This window comes from Schistocerca serialis, chromosome 4 (genome assembly GCF_023864345.2).
Source record: "Schistocerca serialis cubense isolate TAMUIC-IGC-003099 chromosome 4, iqSchSeri2.2, whole genome shotgun sequence".
Taxonomy (NCBI): Eukaryota; Metazoa; Arthropoda; class Insecta; order Orthoptera; family Acrididae; genus Schistocerca; species Schistocerca serialis.
Genome location: NC_064641.1, coordinates 662388813 through 662409921, shown reverse-complemented (window position 1 = coordinate 662409921; position 21109 = coordinate 662388813). Strand labels below are relative to the sequence as shown.

General features: G+C 44.1%; 1 protein-coding gene across 1 annotated transcript in view; it reads left to right on the top strand.

The window, feature by feature from the left end:
• LOC126473132 (integrin alpha-PS2-like) overlaps positions 1–21109 on the top strand; it is a 447263-nt gene that overhangs the window by 236766 nt on the left and 189388 nt on the right. The window lies entirely within an intron of this gene.

The following is a 21109-nucleotide window of genomic DNA, read 5'->3' as shown; positions in this document are numbered from 1 at the left end:
GTTAGGCAAATAATTATGGTGGTTACACCACCCACAATCTGGCCTGCAAGTATCTTGCTGTATGGGCTCAATTTCTCTTCTTGGCGTCGTTCAATTTCACCTACAGTAGCCCAACAACGCGCAGCTATACCGTAATCCGCTTGCAGTCTTCATCCAAGGCATTTTTGTGCAACTCTGCAGGGAAAGCTTCTCCCGCTCCACAAGGGAGTTGCCTCAATGACTGCTGCCTACAGACTGTGTGACTTCCTTCCCGCCGGCCTCTGTTGCAGAGCGATTCTAGGCGGTTCAGTCTGGAACCGCGCTGCTGCTACGGTCGCAGGTTCGAATCCTGCCTCGGGCATGGATGTGTGTGATGTCCTTAGGTTAGTTAGGTTTAAGTGGTTCTAAGTCGAGAGCTCTGATGACGTCAGATGTTAAGTCCCATAGAGCTTAGAGCCATTTGTTGAACCATGGCGCTGCTGTCTGCCAAATCACATTCCAATGATGGTACTATTCCTGCTCCAGTGCTTAGAGCCATCAACTCACTTCCCGTGCTTGCTCTAGGCACCGCGCTAATTCACTCTTGCCACCTGCCCAGAGCCACTTTAGTTTCAAACGAAAGCACTCTGGCTTTTACATAACACTTATTTCTTACATTGTTCCTAAGCGTGATCATTTCTTACAATTGTCAAATTTGCATCAACATGAACAGTTTATACACACAAATATTTTTAAATACAAAATATCATGAGAAAATTATTTTACGTAACAAACAATTTACTTAGTATTTTACAGACATTACTCACATATAATGCAAAGAACTTCAACCTCCAGTATAACACACTTTACTTGGCTTATACAGAAAATATAGTACCAATATGCGAAAGCTTTAAAGCAAAAAATATAAAAAATTTAGATGAACCATAAACAAATAGTGTTATACTGTGAACAACAAACTAAATATTCAAAGCAGCAGAAAATGCAAACGTACGTTAGGAACAAGTGTACCAACAAGATGAAAAGTTTTGAACATCGGATGTATAAAGCCCGCGAAATTAAATTCCCTTGACATGAACACCCTTAGCTGCTTACAGGCGTTGACATACGTCAACGGGACAGATGAAAATGTGTGCCCCGACCGGGACTCGAACCCGTGATCTCCTGCTTACATGGCAGACGCTCTATCCATCCTTTTTTTTTTTCTTCTTCCTTCATTTTGTTCGTTGTGTTTGGTCGTTGCGGACGTCACATGACATCCGTCAAAGTTCGTTTGTTGATCCTTCCACTCAGTTTTTTATTACAGAGGCCAAGGAGCTCTCTGACGCTGAGCTACCGTGCCGACCCCATCTGAGCCACCGAGGACACAGAGGATATCGTGAATGCAGGGATTTATCTCTGGCACGCCTCCCGCGAAACACATTCTCAACGTATTGTCCCGTACTACATTCGTAGTGCCCCCGCCCATTATGCTCATTACTCGCGGCGCGTTGCCGATTCCCGTAAGAGTTCGGGCTCTGTTTGTGCATTCGCACAGAAGAAGATGGTCAAGTGGCCGGTGAGCTTTATATACTAAGATGGTATCTGTTCTTTCGGACATGTCCGAAAGAATAGATACCATTGGTGACCATGCAGCTCGTGAGAATGAAATTACAATGAAATGAACACCCTTAGCTGCTTACAGGCGTTGACGTGTCGGAAAGAACAGATACCATCTTAGTATATATATATATATATATATATATATAAGTTCCCTTTACTTTTTGATCACACGCCGTATTTCTCCCACTGTGAGACAAGACGGTCAGTGCGTTCATGGAAAAATGTTTGCGGTTGCCTACGGAACCGTGATTGTACCCAGGCGTCCACATCTTCATCCGAAACAAATCGATGGCTACGGATATTTTCTTCAGGGCTCCAAAAATATGGAAATCATATGGGGAGAGATAGGGACTGTGTGGAGAATGTGTGAGGGCTTCCCAGCGAAATTTCTGCAGCGTAGTCGAAACAACCTTGGCAACATGTGGGCGGGCATTGTCCTGCATCGGAGCGATTACATTCTCAACCCGCTGTTCATGGGCCTTCTGGAACACGGTGTCACAATTAACGCAGAGTGGTACGTGGAGCCTTTGCAAAAATTAGTGCGCCATCATGTTCACACGCCCAGGAATGTTGCCAAGGTTGTTTCGACTACGCTACACAAGTTTCGCCGGGAAGCCCTTGCACATCCTCCATCCTCCATACAGTCCCGATGTCTCACCATGTGATTTACATATTTTTTGGAGCCCTGAAGCCGTCGATTTCCTTAGGATGAAGAGGTCACGCCTAGATACAATCGCGGTTCCGAACAATTTTACCGTGAAGACATTGAAGGTCTTGTCTCACAGTGTGTTAAATGTATTAACGGATATGGCTTTTGAAATAATAGGCAATTTACTTACTTTTTCCCACTCTCTCACTTGTATTTGACTGCTGCTTATGTAATCTCCAACAGCATCCTGCGCCACTCTCTCACTTGTATTTGACTGCTGCTTATGTAATCTCCAACAGCATCCTGCGTCATGCCTAGTAAAAAACACTACTTTTTCAAACCAATCTTGCGGCTGAGAACATTTTTAGCTTACTGCATTCACATTTTTAATTCGTTAATCACTACAGTCACGGTTCATTCAAATTACGGTTGGTGTTCGAAACAAAAAAAAAAAAAAAACTTCCATCTGTGCCAAATTATCCCAAAATTTACCATCCTATTTGCAGCAGTGAAAGCCGAATGCTGTTCGTCTTATCTCCGAGGACAGGTTCTGAGAATTTCAATATTTGCCCGTTACGAGTTACGTGAAGGAATTCTTGTAGACCGTTTTCAGAGAATTAAGCAATTCGCAGAGGCTCCTCGCTGACTGCAGAAACCGGTGACGAATCGCGTGTGTCTTATCTCCTCTGAGATTGTGTCTTGATAAAGATAAAAAATGGCTTTTCAGGAACAAAAAACTTCCTGGAAGAAAATGTTTCATAGTGTTACGCGTCTTCAGAATTCTCTCACTGGGGGCGCAGGAATTTTCCCACTAAATATTCACGTCTTTCATCTCGACTCGTTTAGAGTGATGGGTAACTCTAGATGTTGGATTAATGCTGTTGATCCTAATTACTTATTTTGCTGTTGTGACCACAGAAGTTATTCGTCTAATCACGAACATTACATCACATTTGTTTACACCGATGCACCAATCTAAATGGTGCAGCGGTTAAGACAGTGGACGCGTCTTCGGGAGGAGATGGACTTGAATCCCTAACTGGGCATTTCGATTTCAGAATTCCGTATTTGTCCAAAGTCACTTCAAGATATTCCAGGGGTATTCTTTAAATTAAGGCAATGCTTTGTTCGCCGTGGTGCCCAACTAAGCCAGTAAGTCTATTGTTATCGATGTCAGTATGATACTAAACAATGAAACTTCTTCGCAAATACACGCTTACGATAACTGCAGCATGCTCCACAAGCTACAGACTCAGTTTTATGTGCGCATTTTTCTGTATTCAATAACATCTGTTTATCATTACCGAGAGCTACCTACTGAAATAGGACTAGACACTCCTGTAGGGATGGGGAGATTTCATTATCTCCGAAGCAGTACATATGAACAAGGACGACATACATTTCTTCCCCTAAACATTTCTCTTTGTCTTAACGTTTTTTTGTTCTTTACATTTTTTCGATATTAATAATGCAACAACTGGGACAGCTCTTTTGGTTTTTAGCTCGTTACTGTAAACTTTCACTCAGCTATCTCACGACACGACTACAGTGTAAAAATACTTCCGCCATTACTTGCAGGAAGTTCCCGCGATTAACTTGTTCAAGTAACTAACAGAAGTGAACCTGAGCAAGTCTTCGTTCTAATGTAAACATGTCAGCAAGTGCTTATAAAAGATGCTTTCTAGTTGACATACACCGTAAGTGCCGGCAGAACCCAAGTTTTCGCTGTGAGCTAAAACTGCCTTCCCAGGAGGCGTGAAAGCAAACGTAGGCGTGGAGATGGACGAGCTTTGTGACGCCACAACGTGGAATTTCACGTTGAGAAGCATTCCCAAGGGTGAACGAATCAGACGCGTCAAATGTTTGCAGCATGGAAAGGAACTTGGCTAGTAAGATGCAACATCGCTTTCTGCATCACAAGTAAAACTTAAGAGACGTCATATTCGATTAAGCCGTTTGCAAAGAAATGATAATTAAACCAATACCCTAAGCTGCCGAAAGGCGTTGATATACATCAACGGGGATAATTTAAAATGTGTGCCCCGACCAGGACTCGAATCCGGGACCTCCTACTTACATGGCATATGCTCTGTCCATCTGAGCCACCCAGGGCACAGAGGATAGTGCGACTGCAGGCATTTATCCCTTGCACGCTCCCCGCGAGACCACCTTATTTCCAGCCCGCATCTCGTGGTCGTGCGGTAGCGTTCTCGCTTCCCACGCTCGGGTTCCCGGGTTCGATTCCCGGCGGGGTCAGGGATTTTCTCTGCCTCGTGATGGCTGGGTGTTGTGTGCCGTCCTTAGGTTAGTTAGGTTTAAGTAGTTCTAAGTTCTAGGGGACTGATGACCATAGATGTTAAGTCCCATAGTGCTCAGAGCCATTTGCACCATTTGAACCATCTTATTTCTTAGTGCCCCAGCCCATTACACTCGTTACTCGCGGTAGACAATCTTACGTGTCCGAAAGAACAGATACCATCTTCATATAGTTAAGGCTAACCGTCCATTGACCTCCCTGTGCTGGATGCACACGCATTGCCCGAACTCTTACGGGACTCGGTAAGATTGTCTGCCGCGAGTAATGAGTGTAATGGGCAGGGGCTCTACGAATGTAGTGTGTGAACATTAAGTTGGGAATGTGGGTCTCACGGGGAGCGTGCAAGGGATAAATCCCTGCAGTCGCACTGTCCTCTGTGCCCTCGGTGGCTCAGATGGATAGAGCGTCTGCCATGTAAGTAGGAGATCCCGGGTTCGAGTCATGGTCGGAGCACACATTTTTGACTGTCCCCGTTGATGTATATCAATGCCTGTCGGCAGCTTAGGGTCTTGATTTAATTATCATTTCATTCTAGAGAGCTGCACGGCCACCGATGGCATCTGTTCTTTCGGACATGTCCGAAAGAACAGATACCATCTTCATATAAGTCGTTTGCAGTTGAAGTCGATTATCTGGCAGTTTTTAGGGTTCCGTAGCTCAATCGATAAAATCGGAACCCTTAGAGGATTACTTTGTTGTTCGTTTATCTGTATGTCTGTTCGACTGTTAAGACCGCTTTCTCTCATGAACTGTTAAGAGGTATTAAGTTGAAATTTGTCACATACTACAGTTTACCGTCCCTGGCTGGCGTGAAAAATTAAACTTCTAAGTAAATGAAATCAAAAGATACGGCCATTTACGTCAAATACACTCCACGGCAAAAAAGACGCACCACGAAGGAATTATCCGAATGGGACGCAAATCAGTAGCTGTGATGTATATGTACAGACAAAGAAATGAGTACAATTTCAGAAAAACTGAATAACCTGTTGGTCCACCTCTGGCCTTATGCAAGCAGTTACTCAACTTGGCGTTGATTGGTAGAGTTGTTGGGTGTCCTTCTGAGGGATATTGTGTCGAATTCTGTCGAAATGGCGCATTAGATTGTCAAAATCCTGAGCTGGTTGGAGACACGTTCCCACAATGCTCCAAACGTTCTCAGTTGGGGAGAGATCCGGCGACCTTGCTAGCAATGGTACGGTTCAGCACGAACGAAGACAAGCAGCAGAAACTCTCGCCGTTCCGGGCGGGCATTATCCTGTTGAAATGTAAGGCCAGCATGCGTAAAATATCGTTGACGTACCGGTGTGCTGTAAGGGTGTCGCGAATGACAACCAAAGGGGTCCTGTTGTCAAAAGAAATCGCGCTCCAGACTATCACTCAGGTCGTCGGGCCGTACGGCGGCCGACATCAGGTTGCTATCCCACCGCTTTTTGGGGCGTCTGCAGATACGTCTTCACTGCTCATCGTAGCTAATTTTGAAGTGGAACTCTTCATTGTAGACAGTTCTAATCCAGCCAATGAGATTCCAGGCAGAAGACGTGTCTGGAGACGCTTTCACAAGTGTCAGAGGTGCACCAACGCTTTATTGACTTGCTCAATGTGTGAAGCTCTCTCTCTTTGAATCAACCACCCAATTTTTCTGAAATTGTAAACCATTGTTTGTCCGTTCATGTAAATGACTTCTATCGATTTCCGTCAAAATTGGACAATTTCTGTGCGGGCGACGATTTTCCTATCTTAGAAGAGAGTGTTTGATACTCGGAAACTCACTCATCATCTCCTATATAGTACTTTGCGTTCACCTAGAATCATAAAATTTGGCAAGGAGCTAGGTTTCACAGTACAAGTAAAGAAAAATTAGAAATTGCTAATTTATAATTATATCACATTTTGTTTTCTCTCTTTCTTTCTGTCTGTCCGTCTTTTAAGAAGCCTTTTTCTAAGGAATGGGTAGAGATATCAAGTTGAAATTTATGTCAAATTCAAAGCTCTACGTTTTCTAGGTGGTGTAAATAATTTAAGCTTCTTGGTCAATCCAGTCAAAACATACGGCCATATATATGTGACAGATTTTAATATTCGCAAACTCACTCATCAAAACCTATAGATGGACTATCAATATACATGCTGGACCTTGGTGGTCTAGCGGTAAAGCGAATGTTCGAAAACAGAGAGATCGGGTCTAGAAAGTCGGTCGGGCCCCTGATTTTTCAGTCTTCACCTTGAACTAGCAGTCAAACTCAACGACGTGAGGAGTCACCAGAAACAACACGCGTTTCCGACTGTAGGTCCCCTTTCCCCCGTTGGATAATTGGGACAGGTTAGAGACGACGCAAGTTGCCGAAGTGTTCAATAGAAAGGCTTGCACAAGGCCACTGAGCCACACGGAATTAATCTATACACATAATTAATTTTGTACAGAACCCTCAGAGCGCGAGTCCTACTCGCATTTGTCCCGTTTTTACGTTGTACTTACATGCTAAGGGTTTATGCTGTTTGGAGACAGCGGCACATCAGTAACTCTCGAAAACACATCTTACGGTTTGTTATATTCAAATAGCCGTCTTTAGGAAATACTAATGTCAGTCTTAAGTCTGGTTTGATGCTCTTCATCACAAGTTCCTCTGTTGTGCCAACCTAGTCATCTCAGGAGCAGCACTTCCAACCTGCGTCCGCCATTGTTTGTTGAATATATTCCAGTCTTTGTCTTCCCCTGCAGCTTTTACCCTGTACAGTTTGCTCTAGTACCATGGAAGTTATTCCATGATGTCTTAACACATGTCCTATCGTCCCGTCATTCTCTGATGTTTCTGAGCAGTGTTCTTCGAAAAGAATGTCGCCTTCCCGCCGGCCAGTGTGGCCCAGCGGTTCTAGGCACTACAGTCTGGAACCGCGCGACCGCTACGGTCGCAGGTTCGAATCCTGCCTCGGGCATGGATGTGTGTGATGTCCTTAGGTTAGTTAGGTTTAAGTAGTTCTAAGTTCTAGGGGACTGATGACCTCAGAAGTTAAGTCCCATGGTGCTCAGAGCCATTTCAACCATTTTTTTTGTCGCCTTCCCTCCAGGTTTCCCCAAGCATCTCCGTAACACTTAAGTGTTGTTCGAAACTACCAGTAACGAATCTAGCGATCCGCCTCTGAATTTCGTCGATGTCTTCCTTCAATCCGACCTGCTACGGATCCGAAGCACTCGAGCAGTATTCAAGAATAGGTTGCACCAGCGTCCTTTTTGCATTTCAAATAACTCTAAGCACTATGGGACTTAACTCCTGTCATCAGTCCCCTAGAACTACTGAAACCTAACTAACCTAATGACATCACTCACATCCATGCCCGAGGCAGAATTCGAGCCTGCGACCGTAGCGGTCCAGCGGTTCCAGACTTAAGCACCTAGAACCCCTCGGCCACAGCGGTCGGCTCTTTTTGCGGTCTTCTCTACAGATGAACCACGCTTTCCTAAAATTCTCCCGATAAACCGAAGTTGACAATTCGTCTTCCCTAACACAGTCCTCACATGACCGTTCCAATTACAACGCTTTGCAACGTTACTCCCAGATATTTAAACGACGTAACTGTGTCAAGCAGTACACTACTAATGCTATATCCGAACATTACAGGTTTGCTTTTCCTACTCATCCGCATTAACTTACGTTTAGAGCTAGCTGCAATTCATCACACCATCTAGAAATTTTGTGTAAGTAATCTTCTATCTTTCTACAGTCACCCAACTTCGACACCTTGCCGTACACCACAGCATCATCAGCAAACAACCTCAGATTGCTGCCCATCGTGTCCGCCAAATCATTTACGTATTTACAAAACAATAACGGTGCTATCACTCTTTCCTGGGCACTCCTGAAGTTACCCTTGTGTCTGATGAACACTCGTCGTCGAGAGCCAGGGTGCGGCAGCGTTCATAGTAGGATATTAAAAACACACCATCAGGCAGTAACTGTAAATTATTTATTACCTCTGATGTCAATAGTTAAAGGTATGCCATTTATTAACGTATTCCCTGGGACATTGACGATGGCAGTTCTGATGCGATTCTTCAACTCAGGAATGGTGGCCAGAATTTGCATGGATTTCTTGCGACAGACATTTCCCGGTAAAGTAATTTCCCGTTTTGGTTACATTTCCTGCCCGCCTCTCTCACCTAACCTTTCATGTTCAGACTTTTCCCTTTGGGGCTACCTGATGCAAGAAGTGTTCCGAACACGTTGTGCCACCATTCCTGAGTTGAACGATCGCATCAGAACTGCCGTCGGCAGTGTCCCAGGGAATACGTTACGCCGATTTATGGAAAGCTTCCAACGCCGCGTGGATGAATGTGTTGTGCAGAGGGGGCATCATTTGACAGGAGTCATATTCAAAAAGTAGTCCACGCAATGGACAATGACTTAGACATTGGTAAATGGCATACCTTTATCTATTAATTGACATAAGAGGTAATAAATAAATTACAGTTATACTTAAGAAGTGTTCGAGCCACTCACGTATCTGTGAACTTACTGCATATGCTTGGGACTTTGTGCTGGACAAGACATTCGCCATAAATGCAAGCTATGTGGTATAGTCAATAGATGCGGACAGCGAACTGAAGGATTGTCGTTTCGAAAATATTGTTTTATACATCTTCATGTTACCTAAACATATCTGGAGCCTTCATTAACAGCGTGTAGTGGTCCACCGTGTCAAATGCTTTCCAGAAATCTAGAAATACAGAATCTGCCTGTTGCGCTTCATCCATAGTTCTCAGTAAGTATATCATGTGAGAAAAGGGATAGCTGAGTTTCACATGAGCGATGGTTTTCCAAAACCATGCTGATTCGTGGACATAAGCTTCTCCGCCTCAAGGAAATTTATTATTTTCGAACTTAGAATATGTTCAAGGATTCTGCAGCAAACCGAAGTTAGGGATCTAGGTCTGTAATTTTGTGGGTCCGTTCTTTTACTCTTCTTATATAAACGAATCACCTGTTTTTCTGTTCCTGTTGCTTGTGACTTGGTGCTGGGCAAGAGATTCGCCATAAATGCAAACTGGGCGGTATAGTCAATAAAATGTTCAAATGTGTGTGAAATCTTATGGGACTTAACTGCTAAGGTCATCAGTCCCTAAGCTTACACACTACTTAACCTAAATTATCCTAAGGACAAACACATACACCTATGCCCGAGGGTGGACTCGAACCTCCGCCGGGACCAGACGCACAGTCCATGACTGCAGCACCCTAGACCGCTCGGCTAATCTCGCGCGGCTATAGTCAATAGATGCGGACTGCGGACTGAAGGATTGCTGTTTCGCAAATATTGTTTTATTCATATTTATGTTACCTAAACGTATCTGGAGCTTTCTTAGTAATTTAATGGAAGTATGTTCTGGAATATTCGATGTTTCGTAATTACTCCCTAAGACAGAAAAAAACGACGCACCACGAAGCGATTATCTGAATGGAACGGAAATCGGTATATGTGTTGTGTATGTACAGACAAACACATGATTACAATTTCAGAGAAAATTGGTGATTTATTCAAGAGAAAAAGCGCCACAAATTGAGCAACTCAACATCACGTCGATTCACCTTTAGCCCTTCTGCAAATAGCCATTCGGCCTGTCGCTGCTTGAGTTCTTGGATGTCCTCCTGAGGAATATGTGTCAAATTGTGTCCAACTGGAGCGTTAGATCGTCAAAATCGCGAACTACTTTCAAAGACCCGCCCATACTTCTCCCAACGTTCTCAGTGGGACCAAGGTAGGTTTTGGCAGGTGGACAGAATCTGGCACGATTTTCCTCAGGAGGACATCCAACAACTCTGCCGAGCAACGCCAAGCCGAATAACTGCTTACACAAGGGGCGGAGTTGGACCAACGCGTTATTGACTTGCTCAACTTGTGAAGCTCTTTCTCTTGCATAAATAGTCCGCCCCTCGTAGCTGAGTGGTCAGCGCGACGGAATGTCATACCTAATGGGCCGTGTTCGATTCCCGGCTGAGTCGGAGATTTTCTCTGCTCAGGAACTGTGTGTTGTTGTTGTTGTTGTTGTTGTTGTTGTGGTCTTCAGTTCTGAGACTGGTTTGATGCAGCTCTCCACGTTACTCTATGCTGTGCAAGCTTCTTCATCTCCCAGTACCTACTGCAGCCTACATCCTTCTGAATCTGCTTAGTGTATTCATCTCTTGGTCTCCCTCTACTATTTTTACCCTCCACGCTGCCCTCCAGTACGAAATTTGTGATCCCTTGATGCCTCAGAACATGTCCTACCAACCGATCCCTTCTTCTAGTCTAATTGTGCCACAAACTCCTCTTCTCACCAATTCTATTCAATACCTCCTCATTAGTTATGTGATCTACCCATCTAATCTTAAGCATTCTTCTTTAGCACCACATTTCGAAAGCTTCTCTTCTTGTCTCATTTAATCATACAGTAAAGCTGCATGCCCTCGGGAAAAATTACGGCTGTAGTTTTGGCTGGCCTCTCAACAGATACCCCTCTGTTGTGATTGCACCTATGCTACTGCTATCTGTGTCGTTGAGGCACGCATGCCTCCCCACCAACGGCAAGGTCCATGGTTCATGGGGAGGGGGGGGGGGACTGTGTGTTGTGTTGTCCTTATCATCCTCATTTGATCTCCATCGACACGCTAGTCGCCGAAGGGGCGTTAACTCGAAAGGCTTGCACCAGGCGAACGATCTATCCGACGGGAGGTTCTCGCCACACGGCATTTCCATTTTTATTTGATAAATATTGCATTTTTTTCTGTAATTGTAATCGTTTGTTTGTCTGTACATAAACATCACATCTACCGATTTACGTTCTATTCGGATAATCCCTTCGCGGTTTATAGTGTATAATGGCACTCTCCATACTGGAGAGGTCTTGTTCGATTTTATGAACGTTGAACGTGCTAGAGAAGCTGGCGCAGCGAATTGCAAGACTGCTGCCTGCCCCCTTGGCTGGTGGCTGGGAGACGCCGCGCCGCCTCGCCACGGCAGCCGAGCCCTGCGGCGCGACGCGACGAATTAAAATTCTGCGCGGCCACTCGGCCACGATATATTCCCCCGCAGGTAGCAGAGCGGGCGCCTTTTTCGTGCTGCCCGTCCCGGCCTGAATAACAAAGCGCCAGGACGCTCTTTTTTGCTATCCTCTTTGGTTTTTCCGACGTGCGCGCACACCCTTCTCCGGGAATTCGCCTACGCGTGGGAACGGCTCACCGTCTCGCGAATAGGAGCGCGCTGCTCTCAACCGTCACTAGCGTTAACCACTAGGCACAAGAGCGGAGCTACACTGTTTCACCAAAAAAAGTGAAGCACCCAGAACGGGAGGAACAAACTGGATGGAACCTCACGGGTTGAGAGCGTATGTGATGTTATTTGGGTGATACGGACCACATATTCCGTTCCATTTAAGTATACGGGGTGGTTTGATTAGTCTAACCCTAGTGATGACTGGGTGTTGTGTGATGTCCTTAGGTTAGTTAGGTTTAAGTAGTTCTAAGTTCTAGGGGACTGATGCCCATAGATGTTAAGTCCCATAGTGGTCAGAGCCATTTGAACCATTTTTGATTAGTCTGACAAATTTCTTTGAAAGAATGGAAGATTTTTGTTGTGCCTTCAGCGTTAGTGACCTTGATAATTCCAGGGATTGTATAAAGAATGAAATTTTCACTCTGCAGCGGAGTGTGCGCTGATATGAAACTTGCTGGCAGATTAAAACTGTGTGCCGGACCGAGACTTGAACTCGGGACCTTTGCCTTTCGCGGGAAAGTGCTCTACCAACTGAGCCACCCAATCACGACTCACGCCCCGTCCTCACAGCTTTAATTCCGCCAATACCTTCCAAACTTCACGGAAGCTCTCCTGCGAAAATTTCATTCTGGAAACATCCCCCAGGCTGTGCCTAACCCATGTCTCCGCAATAACCTTTCTTCCAGGAGTGCTAGTTCTGCATGGTTCGCAGGAGAGCTTCTGTGAAGTTTGGAAGGTAGGAGATGAGGTACTGGCGGAATTAAAACTGTGAGGACGGCGCGTGAATCGTGCTTGGGTAGCTCAGTTGGTAGAGCACTTACCCGCGAAAGGCAAAGGTCCCGAGTTCAAGTCTCGGTCCGGCACACAGTTTTAATCTGTCAGGAAGTGTCATTCTATAAGGAATTTCAACAATGTACAGCACACAGTTCATTGTTGCCAGCCGTCTCAACTAGACAGTGTGTCGACTGATACAGAAAATGGAGAAAACAGTTTCGTGTTATTATTAAAATGTTCATATGAAGGGTTGCACTGCCACACAAATCAAAACAGAATTGGATGAAGTTCCCCCAACTCTCTACTATCATTGAAGACCATTTGCTTTTTGATTAATGAATTTAAACTTGGATGGGCAAGCACCGAAGACGAAGCGCGCTTCGGCCGTCCAATCGAGTCAACACAAAGGAAACCACTGACAAATACGGTAATGTGAGACCGCCGAAAGCCGAATAAAAATTCGTGAGATTGCTGAGAATGTAGGCATCTCAACTGCGCGAGTGCATAACATCCTGCACGGGGAACTGGCTGTGAAAAAGCTGTATGCGAGATGGGTGCCGCGAAATACCGACAAAAAGGGCATCCGGCAAAACATTTTAACGCAATGTCTGGCGATGTTTAAACGAAACCCACAAGACTATTTACGTAGATTTGCGACTGTTGGTGAAACCTGGATGTATCGTTAAACACTAGAGTTGAAACGGCAGTGAAAACAATGGACAAACCCTGGTGAAAGTGCAACGAAGAAGGTAAAGACAGTTTTGGCAACTGGTAAGGTGATGGCCATTGTTTCTTGGGATTCCCAGAGAGTAATCCTCATAGATTACCTGGAAATAGGCGGAACCATAGCTAGACTCTATTATGCTTAGTTATTGGATAGTTTGCAACATGTGTAGACTGAAAATGGACCAATATTGGCATGCAAAAAAGTGATCTTTCACCAAAATGATGAGCCATGCCACACTCAGCGATAACAACGGCGGAAGTACGTGAATTGCGCGTTAAATTAGTTCCTCATCGACCATATACACCAGCACTAGGCCCAAGAAAGTTCTTTGTGCTGCCGAACATGAAACTTTGGCTTGCTGGGAAGAAACATCAAATGAAGAAAGTTGCAGTCAACGACTATCTTGCAGAGTTTGACAGTGCATGTTTTTCCAATGGGATGAGAAAGGTGCAGCATGGCTGGACCAAGCATATATTCCTCAAAGGAGACTATGTCAAAAAGTAAGATGTGTTGTCTTCGAAAAAGAGATTTTTCTTCCTTTTTTACTAGACTTATCAAAACACCCTCATATTTCATCAGTCGACGTTGTTGTTGGTGTACACAAGACCGTAGCCAAAGGGGGAGGTCCAGAGGCTCCGGAACCCCCCCCCCCCCCCCATCACCGAAATGAAATTACACACTGACAAAGCTGACGTGTAATAAAATTGAAAGAGATTTTGATTTTCGGTCGACGAAAAAGGGATCGCACTATTGATAGTGAGCAAGGCTAACAACAAATCTAAATTGTCTGTACATCCATAGCACTATCGGCTATCGCCCGTTCCTATTTTAGCCAAGACCAATTGCTGGTCCCGTTTGAGCTCAGCTCTTGTTTTGGTAATCAGTTCTGCTCTTACTTGCAGCTGAATTTTATGTAATTGCTATGCTTTTTTGTTTTTCTCCTTTGTGCTCTTGTGATGGTTTCTGACTATGGATAAATTTGTAACAAGAAAGAAGGGAAAAATCGGTTTTAATTCATCTGCTAGCGTTATGGTAAGTTAAAGCAATGTATGTACTACTATAACAGCCTAATTACCTATCTGTAGCTGTTTAACGTCAGCACTGGATACGTTATTTGGAGGCTGTTAGAACTTTGCGGTTGCAATATGTCACTATTTCTCAAGGCAGCTGGGTGGTGAATATCATTACAAATACCATTTAATTAAAATAAAGTGAACTAAAATCAGTGCATAAAAACACTCTTGAATTTGTCTGTGTTGCCCAAAAACCGCGTTGCTTAACAAATATATTGCCCAAACGGCAATGGTTGCATTTCTTTAAAAAAATTTGCTGAATATTCTATCCTTAGTAGCCCAAATGGCAAAACGTCCAATCGCGTCACTTTGGCGGCACTCAGTTATGAAAACCAGTTCCGATAGCGAAAGATGGGGATCGGTTTGTGGAGAGCGGATAGGGTACGGCATGACAGTACATTCTATAGTTCGTTCGTTTGTAAAAGATATTTTCAGTGGGCCGCAATTGCGGCGGTTGATACCTTACTATAGGCCACAGCTAATTCCTACCGAATACCTTTCTTTGCTGAAAGATTTTAATTCCCTTACAGATGCAACCCTTCTGCTTAAATGAAAAGAGCTGTATGGAAGGAGAACCGAGCATCTCCTTAGAGACTTCCGGCACTAAAAGCCATATACTAAATAAGTAATAATCCAAATTAGTCTCATTTGGGCTCATGCATTTGTCTGCACGGACATGCTTTAATGCAGAAAATGATCTCTCTTATATTGCAAAGTGAGAGATGCATACATAAATGACTAAATTTGGCAAAGTATAAGGCTTATTAATCACGGATCCTTTGCATTTTCTACATCAAAAATTGTTCCAACTTCTCTCTCGAACAGAGATCTCTTTGTTCCAAAAGCTTGTCGGTAACAATCACGCTGTCCCAAATATTGGCGCTCGTCTGTTACTAATCACTTCCTCAGCTCAAATCCAGACTTTAAGCAGAAGATTGGGAGGGTGAGGGGAGATTGGAGCATTACCGCTTCTTAATGGTTTCTCAAAATACGGCACTCCTAAGTAAGGAGATTATATCTCCGCTTGGTGAAAACTCCGGAATCATTGTCGAATAAAATGGTTGTTCACTGAAATTTTAGGAATAAGTAAAAAACCTCTTTCACAAATCGGACCCCCCCCCCCCCTTTTTGACAAAATCTTGGCTACGTCCTTGCTGTACTCCGGAAGAAGACAAGGCTGCAGGGCATGTAGCCACGCTATTTTTGTTTCTCTCGTTTATGTCTTCCGCTTTTAGATATTCTCTTACGACGAAGTCTTGACCTTCGGAACGCGTGAATTCTAGTGTTTTTTACTCTGTAAAGAGATGGTTTAGCCGACATTTTAACACTGAAAACACGCAATATTCCTCACTGGGATACCACATGCAGCTATCACTCCAAAAATCGCTTCAAAACCAAAAAAGTCTCTGTGAATAGTTTTAAAACAGTTCGCCACTGGTCTGCAGAGAATAAAACGCCCTAGCCCCTATAGCCGCCCTTACCGTCTCTATTTTAAGTACGTCACATCGTATAAGAATTTTCAAGTAATAATGACATGTGGTATGATGTGGGACGATCGCGTAAAATCAATATTTGGGAAGACGAAAGGGATACGTAGATTTATTGGGAGGCTTCTGGAGAAGTGCAGTGTGTCTGTAAATGAAATCTGGCACAAGACGCTATTCGACCAATTCTAGAGTATTATTTCAGTGCTTGGAGTCATTATCAAGTAGCCATGACAATAGGCACTGAACGAGAACAGAGACGTGCTGGTAGAGCAGTAACAGGCCCCACTTACGTGGCAATCCCTGAAGGAAGGCGACGCAGTTCTTGTGAAACCCCGTTCACTAAATTTAAATGTAGAGAACTTGTATTCGAAGATGGCTGTGCGAGCATTATACTACAGCCTAGCAGTGATAACGGGGATAAGGTAAATGAAATGACGGCACATACAGTGGCATATGGCCACGTTCCCTCCGCTCAATAAGCGAATGGAATAAGAGAGATAATCAATAATACAGAGTGTTTATAAACTAGTTATAAAAAAGTAACGTTTAATTGTGAAAAGGGTAAATAACTTACAGAAATGTTTGATACAGAATCGAATGCAATATTTCTTCAAGGTTTTTTTCCCCGCCTAACACTGTTAGTTCCAGACGTTCCCACTAGGTGGCATGCGCGAATGAGTTATTCCAACAGTCGTCATGTGAGTCGTATAATGGCGCAGAGAGTGTGCAGTATTTCTTATGGATTCATGAATCCAAATCCGCTACTGCAGTTCGGAGACAGTTCAGGAGTACATATCGTGAGCCACCAACTCCAAGATAAGCTGTTATTAATTGGTACAAGCGTTTCACCGAAAATGGTTGTATATCACGTAGGACGCCGGGGTCAGAGTCGGCCACCAGTCTTTGGTGCAGTAATTAGACAAGTTCGGCAGTTTTACGTTCGTAGTCCATGCCAGTTTAGAATTGAATATGCTTAGTGTTACAGTGTGGAAGGTATTACGGGAACGCCTCTCATTGAAACCCTGCAAATTGGAACTGTTGCAAGCTGTAGAAAAAGTGACAAAGAAAAATGAGCTGAATTTTGTGTAGAAATGTTCAACAAAATGCCGGCTGAAGATGATTTTCTTAATAAAATTGTGTACAGTGACGAAGCCATCTTCTATATCTGCGATAAAGTGAATCGCCCTAATGCGACAATGGATAACACAAGCAGTTGCCACCAAACATCAAGACTTGCTGCATAGGATTTGGCAGGAAACTGATTACACATGAGACATTTCCCGTGTTACAAAAGGTAGCCACATTAAACAAGAGTAAATGAAACTTAAAGATATACTGCATTCAGTGGTGTAAGTTATTTACCATTTCGAAAAGTAAAGGTTACTTTTATACGACTAATTTATAAACACCATGTACTACTACGTTGGCCTTTTGTTGTATATGCAGTCATGCGTTGACGGGAAGTGGAATGGCTGGAAGTGAGAGCCAACAAGCTGCACCTAGTAAATCCCACAACGCGGCTGTGGCGTACCTTCACCCAGCCACAGAGACGGGACGAGATTCTCCTTACTCGTCCTCGCATAGGTCACAGCCCTACGACGCGTGGATTCTTACTCCGGCGAGAAGACCTTCCAATGTGTGGTGCTTGTGGCGTGCAGATCACTGTGCGCCACGTTTACTAGATTGTGTTTTATTTTCCGACCACTGGGCAACGGCAGATTTTTCGATAGATCAGCCCTCTATTTCAAGGAACGGTCAAACGAATGTGGTGAGAGTTTTCCAATTGTGTGATTTGTCCTACTTGTTTCCTCAAATTTTAGGGAGATGTTCTTAATGTGCTGAAAGAGTGACTGGCTCACCCATGTTTTTTGTAAGTGGTCGGCCAGTCACATTTCCCTGTGCCTTTCTTTTAGCTCCTCTGTCGTTTTAGTTCTGTTTCAATCCCATGTATAGCACCTTTCACATTTTCTCAGTGTCTTAAGACATGTGAGAGTCGCTGTGTGGGTCAACGTGAGTGAGGTGGGAGTGAGCGCATGAGTGTCATGTCATAAGTCTCCGCCTCACTGTTTGACAACAATTTTAGTATTTTTATCCGCATTCGTTTCTTTTACCGTGTGTAACGGCGCTGCTAATCTCGCAGTTGAGTGCCTGTAAGCTCCACACTCTCTCCCTCCCGCTCCCCCCCCCCCCCTCTCTCTCTCTCTATCTCTCTCTCACACACACACACACACACAGTATATGTGTAGATGTGTCGATCTCTGTTGGATCTTCTACACCTCTTCTACTAATCAAACCTTCCACAGTAAAAATAGAGCAATGGGAGAACCATCGAAATCCCTCGAAATATTTTTCTATTGGGCCAAAGTATGTACAGTGAGTCCAAAAAGTATTCGTCTACGTGCATATCGTTAAGAAAAGAAAATCTGTGTAACATGAAAAGAAATGTATACAAAATCTAAAGGTGCAGTCATGTAAGGAGTACCTCGGTAACTCATTTTTGTTGAAAAGCAAGGATAGAAATACATCCAAATTGAAAGCAAGGTTAACAAAATAGAAAATGTAATACAAGAGCTAGTTCATGAAGTATTCGTCCACCATCTGAACATGCGGAAATTCTACGCGCAGAAACTAAACTATAACGCTGACCCACGGCACACACTAGAGTCAACCGTGCGCGGCCCCACACTATAACCTGTTGTGGTTCGGAACGGTGCCGATACAGTACTATTAGTGCCATGGGCCGTAAGGGTAGTTCAAATGGTTCAAGTGGCTCTGAGCACTATGGGACTTAACATCTGTGGTCATCAGTCCCCTAGAACTCAGAACTACTCAAACCTAACTAACCTAAGACATCACACACATCCATGCTCGAGGTAGGCTTCGAACCTGCGACCGTAGCAGTTAAGGGTAGTGTGACGACGCTGATCGAAAGGAAACTTATTCTGCACTTACGTAATGAGTGGAAATCTTCTTACGAGATTGCTAACGTAGTCTGTAGACCTAGATCGACGATTCAGTTGATAATAGATCGATTTTGCGCAACAAAATCATTAAGAAACCAACCACGTACCGGACGCCCTCACACTTTGACTGATGCAGACGGGAGATTTATCATGAGGGAAATGAAGGAGAAACCTAAAATCAGCGCTCTTAAGTTGGCTGGGGAGTTAGTCTAGGGAAAAGAACGTATGTGCCAACACAATCAGAAATACCTTCAAAACGTATGGACATCACGGTCAGGGTAGTACGCAAGAAATTTTGGGCCAGTGAACAGAATCGAAAGAAACGTCGTCATTTTGCGATGGAACATAGATTCAAAACGAAAGACTTCTGGAATAGAGTAATACTTTCTGATGAGAGTAAATATAACTTATTCAGGTCGGACGGCAGGCGAATGGGGTGGCGTAAGAAGAATGCGGAGATGATGTCACGGAATCTTGCGCCAAAGTTTAGACACAGTGGTGGCTCCCTGATGGTGTGGGGCTGTACAGGGTTATTACAAATGATTGAAGCGATTTCACAGCTCTACAATAACTTTATTATTTGAGATATTTTCACAATGCTTTGCACACACATACAAAAACTCAAAAAAGTTCTTTTAGGCATTCACAAATGTTCGATATGTGCCCCTTTAGTGATTCGGAAGACATCAAGCCGATAATCAAGTTCCTCCCACACTCGGCGCAGCATGTCCCCATCAATGAGTTCGAAAGCATCGTTGATGCGAGCTCGCAGTTCTGGCACGTTTCTTGGTAGAGGAGGTTTAAACACTGAATCTTTCACATAACCCCACAGAAAGAAACCGCATGGGGTTAAGTCGGGAGAGCGTGGAGGCCATGACATGAATTGCTGATCATGATCTCCACCACGACCGATCCATCGGTTTTCCAATCTCCTGTTTAAGAAATGCCGAACATCATGATGGAAGTGCGGTGGAGCACCATCCTGTTGAAAGATGAAGTCGGCGCTGTCGGTCTCCAGTTGTGGCACGAGCCAATTTTCCAGCATGTCCAGATACACGTGTCCTGTAACGTTTTTTTTCGCAGAAGAAAAAGGGGCTGTAAACTTTAAACCGTGAGATTGCACAAAACACGTTAACTTTTGGTGAATTGCGAATTTGCTGCATGAATGCGTGAGGATTCTCTACCGCCCAGATTCGCACATTGTGTCTGTTTACTTCACCATTAAGAAAAAATGTTGCTTCATCACTGAAAACAAGTTTCGCACTGAACGCATCCTCTTCCATGAGTTGTTGCAACCGCGCCGAAAATTCAAAGCGTTTGACTTTGTCATCGGGTGTCAGGGTTTGTAGCAATTGTAAACGGTAAGGCTTCTGCTTTAGCCTTTTCCGTAAGATTTTCCAACCCGTCGGCTGTGGTACGTTTAGCTCCCTGCTTGCTTTATTCGTCGACTTCCGCGGGCTACGCGTGAAACTTGCCCACACGCGTTCAACCGTTTCTTCGCTCACTGCAGGCCGACCCGTTGATTTCCACTTACAGAGGCATCCAGAAGCTTTAAACTGCGCATACCATCGCCGAATGTAGTTAGCAGTTGGTGGATCTTTGTTGAACTTCGTCCTGAAGTGTCGTTGCACTGTTATGACTGACTGATGTGAGTGCATTTCAAGCACGACATACGCTTTCTGGACTCCTGTCGCCATTTTGTCTCACTGCGCTCTCGAGCGCTCTGGCGGCAGAAACCTGAAGTGCGGCTTCAGCCGAACAAAACTTTATGAGTTTTTCTACGTATCTGTAGTGTGTCGTGACCATATGTCAATGAATGGAGCTACAGTGAATTTATGAAATCGCTTCAATCATTTGTAATAGCCCTGTATAAGTGCTGCAGGTGTTGGAAAATTACATTTCATAGGAGATACAATGGATCACCATAATTAAGTATATAAACATTTTAAAGGAGAATCTAAATCCTAGCACCGAAAAATTAGGTCTGCAAGGAAATTACATTTTTCAACAAGACAACGACCCAAAGCATACGGCTCTAACTACAAGGCTGTGGCTCCTGTACAATACCCCAAAACAACTTAACACCCCTCCTCAGAGCCCAGACATTAATCCTATTGAACACCTTTGGAAAGTACTGGAAGATAGCATCAGAGAAGACACATTTCTAACAAAAGGGACCTAAAAGAAGCATTTCCAAGACGAATGGTGCATAACTACGGTCTCTCTGACGGCAAACTTGGTCATGTCGATGCCCAGACGACTACAAGCAGTAATAGCTGCAAAGGGAAACACC